Source organism: Bubalus bubalis, chromosome 7 (genome assembly GCF_019923935.1).
Source record: "Bubalus bubalis isolate 160015118507 breed Murrah chromosome 7, NDDB_SH_1, whole genome shotgun sequence".
In the NCBI taxonomy this organism is placed as follows: Eukaryota; Metazoa; Chordata; class Mammalia; order Artiodactyla; family Bovidae; genus Bubalus; species Bubalus bubalis.
The window spans coordinates 88,983,429-89,005,371 of record NC_059163.1 but is presented as its reverse complement, the minus strand read 5'-3'; the positions used below and the strand labels follow the sequence as shown (position 1 = coordinate 89,005,371).

The following is a 21,943-nucleotide window of genomic DNA, read 5'->3' as shown; positions in this document are numbered from 1 at the left end:
TCTAAGAGGAAAATATATGAAAACAGGACTTGTTTAACTATGAGATGCATTATTATTTTTAGCTCTAACAACCTGGTAAAAACTCTTGCAGTCTATGCTTTTTCAGGAAAAGAAATTCTACCTATGCAGGTCCTACAAATTGATAAGCAATAGTTCAAACTGTGGAAATATGGGGTTTGTGTTTCTTACCTAACAAATCTCATCCTTCAGAAGAAACAGTGAGAAAGACAAATGTCATACAATATTGCATACATGTGGAAACTAAAAAAAAAAAAAAAGATACAAATGAATTTATTCACAAAACAGAAACAGACTCACAGACTTACAGAACAAACTTAACGATTACTAGGGGAGAAGGGAGGGGGACAGGTTGGGAATTTGGGATGGACATGTAAACACTGCTATATTTAAAATGGATAACCAACAAGGACCTACTGTGCAGGACAGGGAATGCTGCTCAATATTCTGCAATAACCTAAAAGAATTTTTTTTCATATAGATACATCTATATATATAATTGAATCACTTTGCTGTATACCTGAAAGTAACACAACATTGTTAATCAACTAAGCTTCAATATAAAATAAATGAGAAAAAGTTGTAACTATGTGAGGTGATTGGTGTTAACTAAACTTACTGTGGTAATCATTTCCCAATGCATACATATGTGAAATTATTATGCTGTACACCTAGGACTAATGTCATAAGTCAGTTAATCTCAATAGAGCTAAAAAAAAACTCTTGCATTTTGTTAAAAAAAAAAATAAGAAAAAGGAACAGTGACTGAAAACAAACATTTCTAGAATGTCCTCATTTGTGTTTCTCATTTGCTCTGATGTTAGGGGAGTCCTCTTGTCTCGTCTATACAGTAAAGCAGCAGCCACGGTGATCTCAGAATAAAATAGTTAAGTGACAATGATATATGAACTGGGCTCTTGGAAACTATGGAAAGGCAATAGCTCATCCTTTTAAGAAAACCTCAAATCACTAGCTCATATTTCATGAAATATTGCATTTTCATCTTATCCTTTTCATTTCTGCTATTGTTATAAACGGAGACCTATAGGCAAGAAAAATGAAAGATGCGAAATAATTAACCTTAAAGTTAGGACTGCTTTTTATGGATGACTGCTTCTAACCATGTGTGTCATTCAATCACCAAGTCACCAAATTAAGTTTGATTTTTATTATTTAAGTTATTTTTATTATTAGGTTATAGGATTTTTTTTTTAAAGAGGGAATTAATTTGTACGTAGGTATATGGGGAAAGCTTTTAAAGATACATAAACTAAAGGAGACCTCAACACTTTAATAAAGGGACACTGAATCACCAAGAACATTAAGTCAAAAGTTAGAGGAAGATTAGCTTTCCTCTTTCCCTCTTTTAAGTTGACAAGTAAAGATCAGAGTGATGTAAGAGCTAAGAAAAAAAAACAGGATTATATGGGGACAATAAATTTACATGTGCTTACCCAAAGGGGTGATCATGAGGTATGTAGCCCAGGGGAGCAGAACACAGCTCACGATGATGCCAGAAACTCCACAGGGGAAAGCAGATGAAAGACATTTTCTATATCTTCAGCAACCCCAAATGTAAGGAAGAGAAGTCATGTGATATTAAGGTCGATGGGATGTTCCTGCTTCTATATCATTTATTAACCTGATGCTTGTTATATTAAAAAATCTGTTCACCTATGCTCAAGAATGCAGACAAATCTGTGCCAAAAAGATACTTCTGAGCTGAGCTTAGAGATCTTAAGACCTTCGTGGGTCTCACAAAAATGTAATAATTTTTACACAATTTTACTTTCCCCCAAAATAAATAACTCCTTAAATTGTTTGAAGTTAAATTTTAAGTTACTTTGGTAACCTTGAGTTTCCATCTATTGTATATGTAACCATTTTAGTTAATGTAAAAAATATACTGAAACTTGCAAAACATTGATTAAAGAAATTTTAAGACACAAATGAATGGAATCATATCCCCTGTCATGAACTGGAAGACTTAATATTGTTAAGACATTCCTTCTACTGAAAGCAATCTACAGATTCAATGCAGTCCCTATCAAAATACCAATGGCATTTTTAACAAAAATAGACAAAAAGAATTCTACAATTTACATGGAGCAACAAAAGACCATGGATACTAAATCAATCCTGAGCAAAAAGAAGAAAACTGGAGGCATCACAGGGCCTGATTTCAAAATATATTACATAGCCACAATAATCAAAATAGTACAGTACTGGCATAAAAACAGGCCAAACAATAGTATAAAAAGCCCAGAAATAAACCCATGCGTACACAGTCAACTGACCTTTGACAACAGTGTCAAGAATACACAACAGAGAAAGGACAGTGTTTTCAATGAATGGTGTTGGGAAAACTGATATCCATATGCCAAAGAACGAAATTAGTTAGACCTTTATCTTACACCATGTGTGAGCCACTCAGTCATGTCCGACTGTTTGTAACCCTGTGGACTGTAGCCTGCCAGGCTCCACTGTCCATGGAATTCTCCAGCATGAATACTGGAGGCAACAGAAGTAAAATTAGACAACTGGGTCTACATCAAACTAAAAAGTTTCTACACAGCAAAGGAAGCAATCAACAGTTAGATTGAGAAGGCTATCTATAGAATGAAAAAAATACATACCACATATTGGATAAGGAATTAATCTCTAAAACATATGAAAAACTCCTACAAATCAATAAAAAAATTAATAATCCAATTAAAAAATGTGCTAAGGACTTTAACAGAACCTATCCTAACAGAAGCGGAAGATACTAACAAGAGGTGACAAGAACACAGAAGAACTATACAGAAAAAAATCTTCATGACCCAGATAACCATGATGGTGTGGTCACTCATCTAGAGCCAAATATCCTGGAATGCAAAGTCAAGTGGGCCTTAGGAAGCATCACTACAAAGTTAGCAGAGGTGATGGAATTCCAATTGAGCTATTTCAAATCCTAAAAGATGATGCTGTGAAAGTGCTTCACTCAATATGCTAGCAAATCTGGAAAACTCAGCAGTGGCCACAGGACTGGAAAAGGTCAGTTTTCATTCCAATATCAAAGAAAGGCAATGCCAAAGAATGTTCAAACTACTGCACAAATACACTCATCTCACACGCTCGCAAAGTAATGCTCAAAATTCTCCAAGCAAGGCTTCAATGGTACATGAACTGTGAACTTACTGTGGAAAATTCTTAAAGAGATGGGAATACCAGACCACCTTACCTACCTCCTGAGAAATCTGTATGCAGGTCAAGAAGCAACAGTTAGAACTGGATGTGGAACAACAGACTGGTCCCAAATCAGTAAAGGAGTATGTCAGGGCTGTATATTGTCACCCTGCTTATTTAACTTATATGCAGAGTACATCATGTGAATACCAGGCTGGATGAAGCACAAGCTGGAATCAAGATTGCAAGGAGAAATATCAATAACCTAAGACACGCAGATGACACCACCCTTACGGCAGAAAGCAAAGAAGAACTAAAGAACCTCTTGATGAAAGTAAAAGAGGAGAGTGAAAAAGTTAGCTCAAAACTCAACATTCAAAAAACTAGGATCATGGCATCCGGTACCATCACTTCATGGCAAATAAATGGTAAACAATGGAAACAGTGACAGACTTTATTTTCTTAGGCTCCAAAGTCACAGCAGACTGTGACTGCAGCCATGAAATTAAAAGATGCTTGCTCCTTGAAAGAAAAGCTATGACCAACCTATACAGCATATTAAAAAGCAGAGATATTACTTGCGGACAAAGGTCCAGCTAGTCAAAGCTAGTTTTTCCAGTAGTCATGTATGGATGTGAGAGTTGGACTATAAAGAAAGCTGAGTGCTGAAGAATTGATGCTTTTGAACTGTGGTGTTGGAAAAGGCTCTTGAGAGTCCCTTGGACTGCAAGGAGATCCAACCTGTCTATCCTAAAAGAAATCAGTCCTGAATATCAATGGAAGGACTGATGCTGAAGCTCAAGCTCCAATACTTTGGCCACCTGATGTGAAGAACTGACTCATTGGAAAAGACCCTGATGCTGGGAAAGATCAAAGGCAGAAGGAGAAGGGGACGACAGAGGATGAAATATTTAGAAGGCATCACCAACTCAATGGATATGAGTTTGAGCAGTCTCCGGGAGATGGTGATGGACAGGGAAGCCTGGTGTGCTGCAGTCCATGGGGTCACAAAGAGTCAGACACGACTGAGTGACTGAACTGAAGGACTTTAATAGACATTTTTCCAAAGACAACATACAAATGGCCCTCAGACATATGAAAAAAATTCTCAATATCATTAAGCATCAGAGAAATGCAAATCAAAACCACAATAAGATATATCACATCTCAAAACAGAGACAAGGATGACAACAATGTGGACAAATTAGGACCCTTGCACGCGATTAGTGGGAATGAAAAATTACACAGTTGCTATGGAAGTTTCTCAAAAATTAATAAGCTACCATATATTCCAGCCATCCTGCTTCTGAGTATTTATCCAAAAGAAGTGAAGTCAGGATCTCCAAGAGATACAGCACTCCCACGTTCATTGCAGTACTCTTCACGATAGCCAAGATTGGGAACAACCTAAATATCCAACAACAGACGAATGAATAGAGAAAATGGAGTCTACACACACTATGAAATACTGTTCTGCCTTCAAAAAGAAAAAATTCTGCAATATGAGATTATGCTGATGAAGCTTGAGGACATTATGCTAAGCAAAATAAGTTAGTTAGAAAAAGATAAAGACTGCATAATTCCACTTATATAAAGCATCTAAAATAATCAAATTCATAAAATCAAAGAGCAGAATGATGGCTGCCAGGGGCCAAAGGAGAGGAAGATGGGGAGTTACTAACCAATATGCATAAAGTTTCAGTTAAACAAGATGAATAAACTCCGGAGATCTGCTATAGAACATTGCACTAATTGTCAACAGTACTGTACACTTAAAATTTTTAAAGGGAAAATCTCATGTTAATTCTTACCATAATAAAATAAAAATGTTAATGACATCTGAAAAAATATTCAATATAATGAATACACTAAATTTCCACCTTTAAAAAATAATAGCCAAACTAAAGTAAAAACACTTTAAATATTTTTACAATATTTACAATAGTTAATATTGCTCTGATAATCAGATACAAATGATATTACTAAAGAATAAAAATCTTTTTTTCTATTTATAGGAAAAATAGGCGGATATACTTGTTATTATGTGGACGTGCATTAGCAGGTCTTTATGCTCTAATTATATCCTATGCCTAAATAAATCCTTCTCTAAGTATCTGTTCCTCCTCGAAGGTACTACTTTCAATAAGGCTAATAATATCCACTTCACAGGGATATTTTAAATCATCAAATGAGACAAAGGTCACAGACTGCCTTGAATAACTCCTAGAGCAAAATAGGCAAATAAGGAACAATAACGATTCCACTTTTCAAAAACAACATATTTTTGTCACAATACAGCCAAATTTACCGCACATTATCTTATAACATCTTTTGTAAACTGCCCCAAATCCCTACAGCTTCTTAATTTAAAAAAATTTTTGTGTATTCCTTTTTGCCATTAAGTTTCATTTAAATTTTAATCAACTTTACTAAGGTATGATGTACATGAAATAAAACATGTCCATTTTAAGTGCATATTTTGATGAGTTTAAACAAAAATGTACAACCATATAACCATGACCACACTCAAGAAATGAACATTTTAATTTTCCCTAAAAAATTCTCTGGTGCCCTTTGTAATCAGCTCCCCATCCTCTGGTGCCCTGCATCCAGTGATCTACTTTCAATCATTATAGATTAGCCTATTCTGTAATTTCATATAAATGGAAATAAACAATATATCCTGTTTTGTGTATGGTTTCTCTTGCTTAGAATAATGTTTTTACTATTCACTCATATGCTTATATTAATAAGTTTGTTCCTTTTTACTGCCAAGTGATAATATATTGTATGGATTTACTGCAATGTGTTTATTCTTTCCCCTGTAAAGGATGTTTGGTTGGCTTCTAGTTTTAGGTGACTATGACAAAGCTGCTGTAAATATTCTTGTGCAAAACAGTCATACATTTTTCTTTTCCTTGGGTAAATGACTAGGGGTAGAATTGTGGGTCCTGTAGTAACTACATATGTAACTATATATTTAACTTTATATGGCACTGCCAGACTGTTTTCCAAACAGTTGCATCATATTATTCTTCCACCAGCAATATATGAAGGCTCTGTTTTCTTTTCATGATTGTTAACACTTGGTCAGTTCAGTTCAGTTCAGTTGCTCAACCATGTCTGACTCTTTGCGACCCCATGGACTGCAGTACGCCAGGCCTCCCTGTCCATCACCAACTCCGGAGTTCACTCAAACTTATGTCCATTGAGTCCGTGATGCCATCCAAACATCTCATCCTCTGTCGTCCCCTTCTCCTCCCGCCTTCAATCTTTCCCAGGATCGGGGTCTTTTCAAATGAGTTAGTTCTTCACATCAGGTGGCAAAGTTTTGGAGATTCAGCTTCAACATCAGTACTTCTAATGAATATTCAGGACTGATTTCCTTTAGGATGGACTGGTTGGATCTCCTTGTAGTCCAAGAGACTCTCAAGAGTCTTCTCTAACACCACAGTTTAAAAGAATCAATTCTTTAACATGTAACACTTGGTACTGTTTGTCTCTTTATTTAGCCATTCTAATAGGTATAGAATAGTACCTTATTGTGGTTTTAATTTTAATTTAATTCTATCTTATTTTAATAACATAGAATAGTATTTTGTTATTATTTAATTTTCCTATTTATTAATGATGCTAGCATCTTTTCCTGTGTATTGGCCATTCATATATCTTCCTTTTTAAAGTGTGTGGTAAAATATTTTGGCAGCTTACACTTAAAGTATTTAAATTACCTGATTTATTCTGAATAGCTAGAACAAGACTCTTGAAAGCATCTCCCCTTGCTGGTGGTTCCAGTGTAAGAAGCCAAATTTAACTAAGATCTAATACCTGAGGTAACCGAGGAAACCGATGAAACTCGGGGAGACGGTGATGGACAGGAAGGCCTGGCGTGCTGCAGTCCACGGGGTCACAAAAAGTCGGACACGACAGAGTGACTGAACTGAACTGAACTGATGAAACACAGTGGGATAGAGAACAAAAAAGCAAAGAATATTGCAAACTGAATCCAAAGAAAAGCTGAGGCTGTAAAAAGAGAAAACACAACATAGCTGGCAGTCAGGAGGACCAGGAGAGAATCAGGCTTTAAAAATTGATTAAGGATAAATTTCAAAACACAGACTGTGAACATAGGATGTAGGGTACAGTCCTTTAATGTACTATTGAGTGTTTTTATGGCATCAGCATGGAAATTTACATAAAAAGATTGGATATCTTGTTGGTTTGAGTTTAGTACTTTAATAGTATACCAAGTTGTCACTGACTTCTTGTCCTAACTGAGAAAGCAGCCTCTAGTAAATAGAGCAAGAGATGGAGTTTAGAAAAGGTGGCTTTTACTGTAATGTTTGTGATTAACATGTTATAATCTTATCAAAAGGTAACTTCCCTGGTGGCCCAGATGGTAAAGAATCTACCTGCAATGCGAGAGACCCAGGTTCGATTCCTGGATTGGGAAGTTCTCCTGGAGAAGCGAATGGCAACCCACTCCAGTATTCTTGCCTGGAGAATCCCATGGACAGAGGAACCTGGTGGGCTACAGTCTATGGGATCTCAAAGAGTTGGACACGACTGAGCGACTAACAGGTAATCTTATCAAAATGCTTCTTCTGTCTGCATCTCAATTTCCTCAACAATCACACATAAACAGCTTGATTTATAGAAGCTGTATCCTTAAACTTTTGCACAAGTAAGAGCAAACAAGCAACAAAATAATCTGTGTTAATACCATGAGTTCCAGTAATCTTCACAGAAACTCAAATGCTAAAGATTGCTTGTAGTCATGCTAGATGTGTGGTCTAACCACAGAGAGGTTGCGCAAAATGCTTTCATTACAAAAATTTAATAATACGTATGTATAAAGTAAAAGGCGCAGTGTTCAAGAATCTCTTCTGACATGCTTGCCTACAGCACTTCCATATCAGGAAAGCAGAGGTGTGATCCCATTCGGCTGACTCCCTGGTATTTTTCCTTTTCTTTCTTCCGCATCTCTGGATCCCAGTCCTGTCAGCCTTCCTCAGTTGGAGAAATCACAGTGACTTAGGGAAGGTGAGGGAGATAGCCTAAGAGCCTCCTTGTACATGTCTCTCAGCTGCCCCGGAGGAGTACATCAACACTCATCCCTGAACCTTTCTGAGGGAAGGGTTATCACAGGACCCCCTATTTCAACAAACACATATGGAATGCCCACTCCGGACACCCTTAGTTTTCTATTACATTATTTTCCTTATAGGACAAAATACTAGTAGCATTGGCTGGCAGAAGAATAAAAAGAGAGCAAAATCTCTACAATGTATCCACCTTGATATTCTCACTGATATTGTTGTATCTGCAGATAATTTTTGTTATACCATAGATATTTTCATTACAGATTAGGGAAAAAGGGAAGACCTAAGTTACTATCATTTCTATATAAACAACAAATATATATGTATGTATATATATATAAACAAGGTTTTTGAAAAAGCATTTACTCGTGCAATAAAAATAAACTGAAATAGACAAGATGAAATAACTTCAAAAAACTAAACAACACAAAGGAATTCATTTTTTCTACAATCTTCAAATGTAATCAAGTCCAACCCACAGAAAAAATATAAAGAGCTATCATACACAATTCAAAGAAGAGGAACCCAAAAGGATAACAAGAAAATGAAGAGACGTTCTAGTTCATTAATCAGAGAAATTCATAATACTTATTCATTAATAAGTATTAATTAGTAATAAGAATTAATAAGTATTAATCAGAGAAATATAAATCAAAACCACAGTGAAATTTAAGTCTACACCCTATACACTAGCAAAAATCATAAACCAATAGAAAGTCAGGCCTTGATGGGAAGGTGCTGATCCTGAGCATGGTGGGCACTGTTGCGTTAAGTCGACAGGCACCCTGGAGAAGAGTGTACTGGCAGTATCCACTTAAGTATTTTTCTGGGTATGTGTCCCTTGGAATTCCACTGGATCTGTAAGTGTGAAAGCATGACAATGCTCATGATAGTGTTGCTAATGGGGATGTAAAGTAGAAGCAATTTGGACTGTCCTTCCTTGGGCAAGTACATAGATACAAATGGTGAACATTACCAACTAGTTAGAATGAACACACCAGACAGAGGGCTGAGAGAAAAAAATGTGCAAAGAAAAACAATAACGGTAGCACAATGCCATTTAGGTGAGTTTTCTAATCATTAATGCATCCTTAATGTACACAGTAAGAAAAGCACACAGTTAAAAGAATCAATATATTCAAAAGAACAGATCTTATATACATATATTAAAATGATTGTCCTTAAGGAACAGGTATGTAAACGGGAAATAAAAATAAGAGTAACTAAATAAGTAAAACAAGAGACAGTCCCAGTAAGACCAAAGATGGTAGATAACTTAAGACCATAAATGATAATCAAAGTGGGGCGGGGAGCAGAGAGAGATAGAAACAGAGAGACAGCGAGAAAATGCTATTAGGAAAGTACTAAAATAATTAACTATTGCCTCTAGGCTTCTAGAGCACAAATAAGCTAGAAATATCTTTTGTAGGAACAGAAGTTTTCTTTGAAGTGTGAAGATAGTGGAGAATGTGAAGAATTTAGATCATATTACTCCTAAATTCATCTTGCCACACTGCGATGACCAAGAGACAGAAACAGAAGCTGTTAGAATAGCAGAGTTAAGCCACCTTTAAAATAAGCCCCTGTATGCCACTGTTAGCAAACCTAGAAAAAGCAGGGCTGGCCTAGAGCACATAGTAAACATAATACATTTATATTAACCCTTGGAAAGGACAGCACCCCCAAAGTCTTCACAATATAGCAACCCTCTGGATTTATCATTAGGAATATATATTTTGAAAATTATGAAGATGTACCCTTACCATTTTCTTTTAAAAAGTAAAAACAATCTCTGGAAATCTTTAAGAAAAATAATACTGATTGAACTCTACTTTAGAGAATGCATAGATGAACTTGGGCTTGGAGGAAGAATCAAAATATTTCCAAATTTCTGTCTTATATAAAGAATAACCTGTCCCCTTTGTTAAATAACCAGCTGATGAATTTCAGCGCTCTATGAAAGACAGAAAGTGGAAACAGCATCCTAGCACCTATATTTCAAGTGGTGATAACAGCTGCTGTGGGGAAAAATGGGATTCCATGACCAAATAGATGGGTAAACTGGAGGCTAAACGAAGTTTCATGGACATAAACCACAGGACTTGTCAAGCCTATTCAATGCCAAAGTGCACTGTGAACATTCCAGATATTTAGGACCCAGAATTTCCTGATCTAACTACAGACACCACACTGAGACTTGCCTGGCAGTTCAGGGGTTAAGACTTCACCTTCCCATGCAGGGGGTGCACGTTCAATCCCTGGTTGTGAAGCTAAGATCCCACGTACATCTTGGTCAAAAAACCAAAACATAAAACAGAAGCAGTATTGTAACAAATTCAATAAAGACTAAAAAAAATGGTCCACATCTAAATACAGACACTGTTCACTATGGAGAACTCTGGGGGATTAGAACATCAAGAAATGTTACTCTAGGTCAGGTGTTACCAAATCCAGTTGATCATCAAAATCACCCAGAGTTATCTATAGCTGTATGGATATACGGGCTTCCCTTGTGGCTCAGCTGGTAAACAATCTTCCTTCAAATGCGGGAGACTTGAGTTATATAAATATAGACTGTGAGTACCATCCAGACTAACAGGCTCTATTTCTGGGAAGATGAGGAAAAGAGAAGAGGAAGCCCAGAAATTTGCATTTTTAAATAAACTCTCCAGGTAATTTTGTTAATTAACTCAATTTGACTATCCTGCATAGATAAAGATTTAGGTATACAGGATGTTTCAAAAATCTTTGTATAGTTTTAAGCTTTAATAATTTCAGAAGTATAACACTACACACTTAGAAAAAATATTCAAAAGGTCATATAAATTTTTTAAATACTGTTGTTTCTTGTTAAAATTTAACATAACCACTGTCTTATATTACACATTTACTGTAGCTGATTTTCAAACTTTGCAAAAAAAGTTACAAGAATTGTATTTGTAATTCTAACCTTAATGTCACTCAAAGAATGAAGTATTAACCATACACAACAGTTTTGAAGTCACCCCTCAAGAGTCCAAGTGAGAGAGATCAGGTTACTAAAATGGCCAAGAAAAAGTATTTTTTCTATCAGAAACTGTGGCAGGGACACAAACACAGTTAAAAGTTTACTTTGTATTCTTATTTAAGATATTACTTCATGAATCTGTTAATGTATCTGAAGTATAATAGCATTAGATATTCATTATAATTATTTGAGGAATAAGAGGGCTCAAGCTGTTTACTAAATTAACATAGTAAATTTGCAGCCACTGTAACTGCAGTGTGTATTATACTTTTAAGAAAAGTAGCAATCCATGAATTGCATAATTGTCAAGATTTTCATTTAACAAAAAATGCCCATTCCTCAATCATAACAGGTAAATGATAAATTAAAATTCTCATTTAAATAAACTTGCAGAGAATAATATTTGTAGAAAGGTATTTGAATAAAACTGTTTAGTATTAGAAATTTTAAAGATGATTTTTTTCAAAAGACCTCACTAAATCTTTACAATGGAGAAGGAAATGACAGCCCACTCCAGTGTTCTTGCCTGGAGAATCCCAGGGACGGGGGAGCCTGGTGGGCTGCCATCTCTGGGGTCGCACGATGTCGGACACGACTGAAGCAACTTAGCAGCAGCAGCAGCAGGAAATGGCAGCCCACTCCAGTATTCTTGCCTGGAGAATCCTATGGATAGAGGAGCCTGGACAGCTGTAGTCCATGGGGTCACAAAGAGTCAGACATGACTTAGAGACTAAACAACAACAAATAGTTGATTTTCAATGTTGTGTTAATTTCAGGTATATAGCAAAATGATTCATATATATATATATAAAACATATATATTGTATGTATGTATATGCATGCTAAGTTGCTATAGTCATGTCTGACTGACATATATATATGTATGTATGCGTGTATATATACATATACACGCATATATACACATATGGCTTCCCAGGTGTTGCTAGTGGTAAGGAACCTGCCTGCCAATGCAGGAGACCTAAGAGTCACAGGTTTGATTCTTGGGTCAGGAAGATCCCCTGAAAGAGGACATGGCAACCCACTCCAGTATTCTTGCCTGGAGAATCCCTATGGACAGAGGAGCCTGGGGGCTACAGTCTATGGAGTCACAAAGAGTCGGACATGACTGAAGTGACTTAGCACAGCACACAAATCTTTACAATGGAGATGCATGATGCTCTTCTTATAATTGACTAGTAACAAATGCAATGTATCAAAAAGAGGTACTTAAATAAAATATATATTTCAGAGGGACCAATTCAAAGTGTATGGACTAGCATCTACTTAAAAGGAGTAACCTGAGAATTATCAAAATCTGTAGATGATGGAAGATGAAAGAGAAAGAACTTAGAAAGAGCTAGTTTGATTAGGTCTCATGAACTATATTAATATATATAGGTGTGTTTACCTATCAGTGGATAAAGAATGTCATCAACTCACACTAATGAAAGTAATTGAAGATGACAGTTACAGATTCTTGGATTGGAAGAATTAATATTGTTAAAATGACCATACTACCCAAAGCAAGCTATAGATTCAATGAAATCCCTATCAAAATACCAATGGCATTTTTCACAGAACTAGAAGAAACAGTTTTAAAACTTGTATGGAAACACAAAAGACCCTGAATAGCCAAAACAATCTTGAGAAAGAACAGAACTGGAAGAATCACACTCCCTGAATTCAGGGAGTTTATACCTCAAAGCTAAAGTAATCAAAACAGTATCGTACTGGCACAAAAGTAGATACATAGTCAATGGAGCAGAAGACTAGAGAACCCAGAAATAAACACATATACTTAAGGTCAATTATTCCATAACAAAGTAGGCAAGAATACACAATGAAGAAAAGACAGTCTTTACAATAGGTTGTGCTGAGAAACCTGAACAGCTACATGTAAAATAATTAAAATAGAACATCATATATGAAAAAAACTCAAAATGAATTAAAGACCTAAATGTAGGACCAGAAACTTATTAGAAGAAAACATAGGCAGAACACTCTTTGACATAAATAGTAGTGATTTTTTTTTTTTGGATTTGTCTCCTAAAGCAAAGGAAATAAAAGCAAAAATAAACAACTGAGAACTAATTAAACCTAAAAGTTTTTGCACAGCAAAGGAAATCATTAACAAAATGAAAAGACAACCTACAGAATGGAAGAAAATATTTGCAAATGATATGACTGATAAGTGATGAATATCCAACATATATAAGCATGTCATACAATTCAACCTCAAAATAATAAACAACCTGATTTAAAAATGGGCAGAAGAACTGAATAAACATTTTTCCAAAGAAGAAATGCAGGTGGCCAACTAGCACATGAAAAGATCTCATCATTAATCATTAGGGAAGTGAAAATCACAACCACAATGAGATAGCACCTTACACTTGTCAAAATGGCTATCATGAAAAATAGTCTACAAATAACAAATTTTAGAGAGGATGTGGAGAAACAGGAATCCTTGGACACTGTTGGTGGGAATGTAAATTGGTGCAGCCACTGCAGAAAACAATATGGAGGTGACTTCAAAAACTACAAATGGAACTACCATACGACCCAGCAATTCCACAGCTGGGTGTATATCTGAAAAAACAAACGCACTAATTGAAAAAGATACATGAACCTCAATGTTCATAGCAGCACTATTTACAATGGCCCACATATGGAAGCAGCCTAAGTATCCATCAATAGATGGATGGATAAAGAAAATATGGTATACAGATATAATGCAAGACTACTGAGTCATAAAAACAATGAAATTTTGCCATTTGCAACAACATGGATGGACTTGGAGGGCAGTATGTATATTGTCACCCTGCTTATTTAACTTCTATGCAGAGTACATCATGAGAAATGCTGGGCTTGAAGAAGCACAAGCTGGAATCAAGATTGCCAGGAGAAATATCAATAACCTCAGATATGCAGATGACACCACCCTTATGGCAGAAAGTGAAGAGGAACTAAAAAGCCTCTTGATGAAAGTGAAAGTGGAGAGTGAAAAAGTTGGCTTAAAGCTCAACATTCAGAAAACGAAGATCATGGCATCTGGTCCCATCACTTCATGGGAAATAGATGGGGAAACAGTGTCAGACTTTATTTTTTGGGGCTCCAAAATCACTGCAGATAGTGACTGCAGCCATGAAATTAAAAGACGCTTACTCCTTGGAAGAAAAGTTATGACCAACCTAGATAGCATATTCAAAAGCAGAGACATTACTTTGCTAACAAAGGTTCGTCTAGTCAAGATTATGGTTTTTCCAGTGGTCATGTATGGATGTGAGAGTTGGACTGTGAAGAAGGCTGAGTGCCAAAGAATTGATGCTTTTGAACTGTGGTGTTGGAGAAGACTCTTGAGAGTCCCTTGGACTGCAAGGAGATCCAACCAGTCCATTCTGAAGGAGATCAGCCCTGGGATTTCTTTGGAAGGAATGATGCTAAAGCTGAAACTCCAGTACTTTGGCCACCTCATGCGAAGAGTTGACTCATTGGAAAAGACTCTGATGCTGGGAGGGATTGGGGGCAGGAGGAGAAGGGGACGACAGAGGATGAGATGGCTGGATGGCATCACTGACTCGATGGATGTGAGTCTGAGTGAACTCCGGGAGTTGGTGATGGACAGGGAGGCCTGGTGTGCTGCGATTCATGGGGTCGCAAAGAGTTGGACACAACTCAGCGACTGATCTGATCTGATGCTAAGTTAAACGAGTCAGACAGAAAACAATAAACACTGTATGATATCACTTACATGTGGAATTGAAAAAATACAAATAAATTAGTGAATATAACAAAAAAGAAGCAGACTCACAGACATAGAAAACAAATTAGTTGCTACAAGTGGAGTGAGAGAAGGGAGAAGGAGCAAATAGGAGTAGGGAATTAAGAGGTACAACTATTAGGTACAAAATAAACTACAGTGATATACTATACAGCACAGGGAACAGTTTTAATTAAATATTTTATAATAACTATAAATAAGAGTATAACCTTTAAAAATTGTGAATCACATTGTAAGTGACATAATATTGTACATTAACTATACTTCAGTTTTAAAATTTTAAGGAAAAAAAAGAATGTCAGCAACTCAAAGAGATTTAAGATTGCTCACTACACAAGAAAATTTCACATATCTGAAATTTCACCACTCACAAAAGAAATTTGATTCAGGTTTTCTCAAATTTAACAACTCTAAGCATTTACATCAGATTAATAGATGAATCATCTATTCAGTTCAGTTCAGTTCAGTTGCTCAGTCATGTCCGACTCTTTGCGACCCCATGAATCGCAGCACGTCAGGCCTCCCTGTCCATCACCAACTCCCGGAGTTCACGCAGACTCACGTCCATCGAGTCAGTGATGCCATCCAGCCATCTCATCCTCTGTCGTCCCCTTCTCCTCCTGCCCCCAATCCCTCCCAGCATCAGAGTCTTTTCCAATGAGTCAACTCTTCGCATGAGGTGGCCAAAGTACTGGAGTTTCAGCTTTAGCATCATTCCTTCCAAAGAAATCCCAGGGCTGATCTCCTTCAGAATGGACTGGTTGGATCTCCTTGCAGTCCAAGGGACTCTCAAGAGTCTTCTCCAACACCACAGTTCAAAAGCATCAATTCTTTGGCACTCAGCCTTCTTCACAGTCCAACTCTCACATCCATACATGACCACTGGAAAAACCATAGCCTTGACTAGACGAACCTTTGTTAGCAAAGTAATGTCTCTGCTTTTGAATATGCTATCTAGGTTGGTCATAACTTTCCTTCCAAGGAGTTAGCATCTTTTAATTTCATGGCTGCAGTCGCCATCTGCAGTGATTTTGGAGCCCAGAAAAATAAAATCTGACACTGTTTCCACTGTTTCCCCATCTATTTCCCATGAAGTAATGGGACCAGATGCCATGATCTTCGTTTTCTGAATGTTGAGCTTTAAGCCAACTTTTTCACTCTCCACTTTCACTTTCATCAAGAGGCTTTTTAGTTCCTCTTCACTTTCTGCCATAAGGGTGGTGTCATCTGCATATCTGAGGTTATTGATATTTCTCCAGGCAGTCTTGATTCCAGCTTGTGCTTCTTCCAGTCCAGCGCTTCTCATGATGTACTCTGCATAGAAGGTAAATAAGCAGGGTGACAATATACAGCCTTGATTTACTCCTTTTCCTATTAATTGCTCATATTTTCCAATTCTTTATAATTTAAATGAATTTTATATTTTTTAAAATCAAATTATTTTAAATAAATGTTAACTAGGTTAATAGATTCTGGCAATTACTGGAATGAGTGAAGTTAATTCAGATGACCATTATGTCTACTACCGTGGGCAAGAATCTCTTAGAAGAAATGGAGTAGCCCTCATAGTCAACAAGGGAGTCCGAAATGCAGTACTTGGGTGCAATCTCAAAAACAACAGAAAGACCTTGTTCGTTTCCAAGTCAAACCATTCAACATCACAGTAATCCAAGTCTATCCCTCAACAACTAATGCCAAAGTAGCTGAAGTTGAATGATACTATGATGACCTATGTGACCTTCTATAACTAACACCAAAGAAAAAGATGTCATTTTCATCAAAGGGGACTGGAATGCAAAAATAGGAAGTCAAGAGACACCTTGGAAGTCAAGAGCCAAACAAAGGAAAGTTTGGCTGTGGACTACAAAATGAAGCAGTGCAAAGGTTAACAGTGTTTTCCCAAGAGAACACACTGGTCATAGCAAACACCCTCTTCCAGCAACACAAGAGATGACTCTATACATGGACATCACCAGAAAGGTCAATATTGAAGTCAGATTGATTATATTCTTTGCAACCGAAGATGGAGAAGCTCCATACAGTCAGCAAAAACAAGACCGGGAACTGACTGTGGCTCAGATCATGAAATCCTTATTGCCAATTGAAGAAAGTAGGGAAAACCACTAGACCATTCAGGTATGACCTAAATCAAATTCCTTATGATTATACAGTGGAAGTGACAGATTCAAGGGATTGGATCTGATAGACAAACTGCCTGAAAAACTATGCATGGAGGTTCATAACATACTACCAGAGACAGTGATCAAAACCATTCCCAAGAAAAAGAAATGCAAAAAGGCAAAATGGTTGTCTAAGGAGGTCTCACAAATAGCTGAGAAAAGAATAGAAGTGAATGGCAAAGGAGAAAAGGAAAGATATACCCATATGAACACAGAGTTCCAAAGAAGAGCAAGAAGAGATATGAAAGCCTCCCTAAGTGATCAATGCAAAGAAATAGAGAAAAACAATAGAAGGGAAAGACTAGAGATCTATTCAAGAAAATTAGAGATACCAAGGGAACATTTCATGCAAAGATGGGCACAATAAAGGACAGAAATGGTATGGACCTAACAGAAGCAGAAGATATTAAGAAGAGGTGGCAAGAATATACAGAAGAACTATACCAAAAAAGAGATCTTCATGACCGAGATAACCACAATGGTGTGGTCACTCACCTAGGGCCAGACATCCTGTAATGTGAAGTCTAGTGGACCTTAGAAAGCATCACTATGAACAAAGCTAGTGGAGGTAATGAAATTCTAGCTGAGCTATTTCAAATCCTAAAAGATGATGCCATGAAAGTGCTGTACTCAATATGCCAGCAAATTTGGAAAACTCAGCAGTGGCCACAGGACTGGAAAAGACAGTTTTCATTCCAATCCCAAAGAAAAGCAATGCCAAAGAATGTTCAAACTATCATACAATTGCATTCATCTCACACACTACCAAAGTAATTCTCAAAATTCTCCAAGCTAGGTTTCAGCAGTACATGGACTAAGAACTTCCAGATGTTCACACTGGATTTAGAAAAGGCACAGGAACCAGAAATCAAACTGCCAAAATCCACTGGATCACTGAAAAATCAAGAGAGTTCAGTAAAAAACATCTACTTCTGCTTAATTGACTACACTAAGCCTTTGACTCTGTGGATCACAACAAACAGTGGAAAGTTCTTAATGAGATGGGAATACCAGACCACTTTATCTTCCTTCTGAGAAATATGTATGCAGGTCAAGAAGCAACAGTGAGAACATGGAACAATGGACTGGTTCCAAATTGGAAAAGGAATACATCAAGGCTGTATATTGTCACCCTGAATATTTAACTTCTATGCAGAGTACATCATGTGAAATGCTGGGCTGGATGCAGCACAAGCTAGAATCAAGATTGCCCTGAAAAATATCAGTAACCTCAGATATGTAGATGATACCACCTTTATGGCAGAAAGTGAAGAGGAACTGAAGAGCCTTTTAATGAAAGTGAAAGAGAAGAATGAAAAAGTTGGCTTAAAACTCAACATTGAAAAAACCAAAGATCATGGCATCCAGTCCCATTACTTCATGGCAAATAGATGGGGAAACAATAGAAACAGTGACAGACTTTATTTTCTTGGGCTCCAAAATCACTGCAGATAGTGATTGAAGCCATGAAATTAAAACACGCTTGCTCATTTGAAGAAAAGCTATAACCAACCTAGACAGCATATTAAAAAGCAGAGACATTACTTTACCAATAAAGGTATGATTTTTCCAATGTCACATATGGATGTGAGAGGTGGACCATAAAGAAAGCTGAGTGCCAAAGAATTGATGCTTTTGAACTGTGGTGTTGGAGAAGACTTTTGAGAGTCCCTTGGACTGCAAGGGGATACAACCAGTCAATTCCTAAGACAATCAGTCCTGAAGGACTGATGCTGAAAATGAAGCTCCATTATTTGGCCACCCAATGCAAAGAACTGACTCATTGGAAAATACCACGATGCTGGGAAAGATTGAAGGTAGAAAGAGAAGGGGACGACAGAGGATGAGATGGTTGAGGTTGGATGGCACCACTGACTCAACTAACATGAGTTTGAGCAACCTCCATGAGTGAGTGAAGAACAGGGAAGCCTGGTGGGCTGCAGTTCATGGGTCTCAAAGAGTTGGACACAACTGAGCAATTGAACTGAACTGAGGCTAATAGATGTATCTGAGTCTTCAGAAATAAGAGGAAGATAAAATTTGAACTTTGGCAATCAGGAAATCAAGGACAGTAATATATCTATTACTTTGTAAATTGCCCTTGTCCTTACACCTCGAATTAATTTTATCTTTAACTGGACTCTTGAGAGCAATGTTCTATCAAGTTAATGCACCAAAAAACAAACTTCAAACTTTCAAGAGATTTGCCTTCCCCAATCTAAATTAAAACACTGAAAAGGACAGGTTGAAACACAAAAGAGATCATGAAAATTTCAAAATAATTCCGTTCTACATTACCTCCTGTCCCCATTCCTCTATCCCACTCCACCTCCCCAAAAAAACTTAAAAATGATTGCTGCAACAGAGCCCATAGTACATTAGCCTTCTAGGGGTATCACAGCTGTCTGAAAGCTGGGGGGAAAACTCCAGGCAGGATTATGGTTTCCTCCTTTTTTGTTATTGTTGTGTTTCATGCTGTTCATTTGGGGGGTTTTTTGAAACAGAAGAAAGAATAGACAGCTGGATGGACAGACAGACAATTGCTTGAAGCCAGATTATTAGTAGCTTAAGTAGTAATCTTTTAAGTGTATTGCCAAACATACCGCAAAGAGATCTGAAACAGCTCTTGTCTGAAAAAAGTTGAAGAGACATGGTAACAGCTCACCTCAAACTGTTTTTTTGACCCCAAACCTTAAAATGTTACTTTCATCTTGTTAAAAGGTGCTTATAGTAGTGTAAGGTTTTGAGGCTTCCTTTACTGAATGTGTCCCCAACTGCTTTCCTCAGCTGTCATTTGAATTACTTGAATTTTTATCATGGAAAAATATCACCTCCATAATTCATGCTGTGTCAATATAAAATTTTCAGTAATCCACCAGAATTAGAATAAATAAAACCACTTCAACTGTATTTTTCCTTGCTTTACAAATCAGATGACAGACAAAAGTGTGGCTATGTAAACTATCCCAGTTAGACACATTGGCCTGTGCCATTAAGATTTCAAGGGAAGAAACTCTCAACAGAACAATAAATTTCAGATCAAAACTGGACTAATAAAAATTTCTATATGAGTATCCACACACTAGCAGAGAAGAACAAATACCTTTGTCAAAATCTTATTGGGGAAATAGATTGATATAAAAATAGAAGCAACAACAGAAAATGATAATTTAGATTTTTGAAAGTATAAAACATTTTGTGTATTTTTTTCTTGACAGGTAAAAACAAAACCCACAAAACCATTTATATACTGCACTCTCTTCTTATTCGTATCCTTTACATTGCATTTCTTTCTTCATGGATGGGAGGTGAGTGAGGGTAGCATTACAAAAAGGAAGCTGCAAAGTATATAACTAATAGATATTTATTTTAATCAATTCAGACAATATATTCACTTTCAGACAACATAAAGGATACATTAAAAAAAAATTCACCCCACCCCATTTCCCAAATGTTAATATATATTCTTTATGGTTTTCTATGCTTATATAACATATATGTAATTATATAATGTGTATATAATTAAATATATATACCTTAACTTTCAAGTATTTTGAAACTTACTCAAAAAACTGTTAGAGACTCACAATACCAGAAAGACTAAATATTCTTTGTTTCAAAATAAATTTTTCCAATCCAAGGTATACAGAAGGTATACAACTTTTTTTTCTATGTATTTTATTTTATTTTATTTTTAAACTTTACAATATTTTATTGGTTTTGCCATATATCAAAATGAATCCGCCACAGGTATACATGTGTTCCCCATCCTGAACCCTCCTCCCACCTCCCTCCCCATACCATCCCTCTGGGTCGTCCCAGTGCACCAGCCCCACGCATCCAGTATACAACTTTAAACCAAGTATACAGTTCTACATTCTTCTAGGCAATTGTTCTGAAAATAAGGTTAGTATACCTTACCAAGTAAAAACAATCATAGTAAGAATCATGGAAGCCACTAACCCAGAAAACCTAAAAAACAAACAAAAAGAAGAAAGATAAAGAATACTAATATATCTATCATTAAGGACTCAGAAAAGCTTACACCATAAGTTTTCAAAAACAATGCCAGAAATACCCTGATTTGCAGCTTGTCACAAAAGAGCATTATCAGTCTCAGCACACATTTTTTTCTTTTTCTTCTTATTTCAAAAATGTCTCTCCTTTAAGATTTCAGCAATGGTTTAATTTGAAACAAGTTCCTTCAGTATTGATGCTGTTATGAACAATGAAGTGTTCTGTTTAATGTTACAAATTCTCAACTATCTGTAGTTTTTCTTTATTTGTACCAAAAACTTGACTGTGATGCAAATTAACAATTGCCATATTCCTGGTTTATGTATCATTGATGTGGCAACTGCTGTAGCTGGTTTCCTGGTGTCTTTAAGTGATTTAAACTGGATTTAGATTGTTTCAGGAGCTAAATGCTAATTGCTGAAACTCATCATTTGTGCGGTTGTACATGGCTAAATGATTCACTTAGATCCTAAAGCTCTTACCGTCAATGGTGTGTTGGTCATGGTTAACAACCAGTTCTGTGGGTAGGGAGAAGCCCAGTCCTGATTTGTAGAATTTTCCAATTTCCGGGTAGTAAATAGTCCCACTATGGCCAATTTCAAGATACTGAAATAGGTCAATAACTTCAGAGTTGGGAAGGGATGTGAACAACCAGCTCTTGGGAGCATCT

At 36.6% G+C, this 21,943-nt stretch overlaps 1 long non-coding RNA gene across 4 annotated transcripts in view; it reads right to left on the bottom strand.

The window, feature by feature from the left end:
- Positions 1-21,943, bottom strand: part of LOC123334482 — a 384,998-nt gene that overhangs the window by 86,208 nt on the left and 276,847 nt on the right. The window contains exons 6-8 of one of the 4 annotated variants that reach the window (XR_006552420.1): positions 4,470-4,593; positions 1,473-1,576; positions 190-261 (exon numbers count right to left, since the gene is read on the bottom strand). The exons of 2 other annotated variants lie outside the window; for them this stretch is intronic. This is a non-coding gene — a long non-coding RNA (uncharacterized LOC123334482). Of the gene's footprint in view, positions 1-189; positions 262-1,472; positions 1,577-4,469; positions 4,594-8,692; positions 9,147-21,943 lie in introns of those variants that run through there. One more of the 4 variants, XR_006552426.1, reaches the window with a different exon arrangement.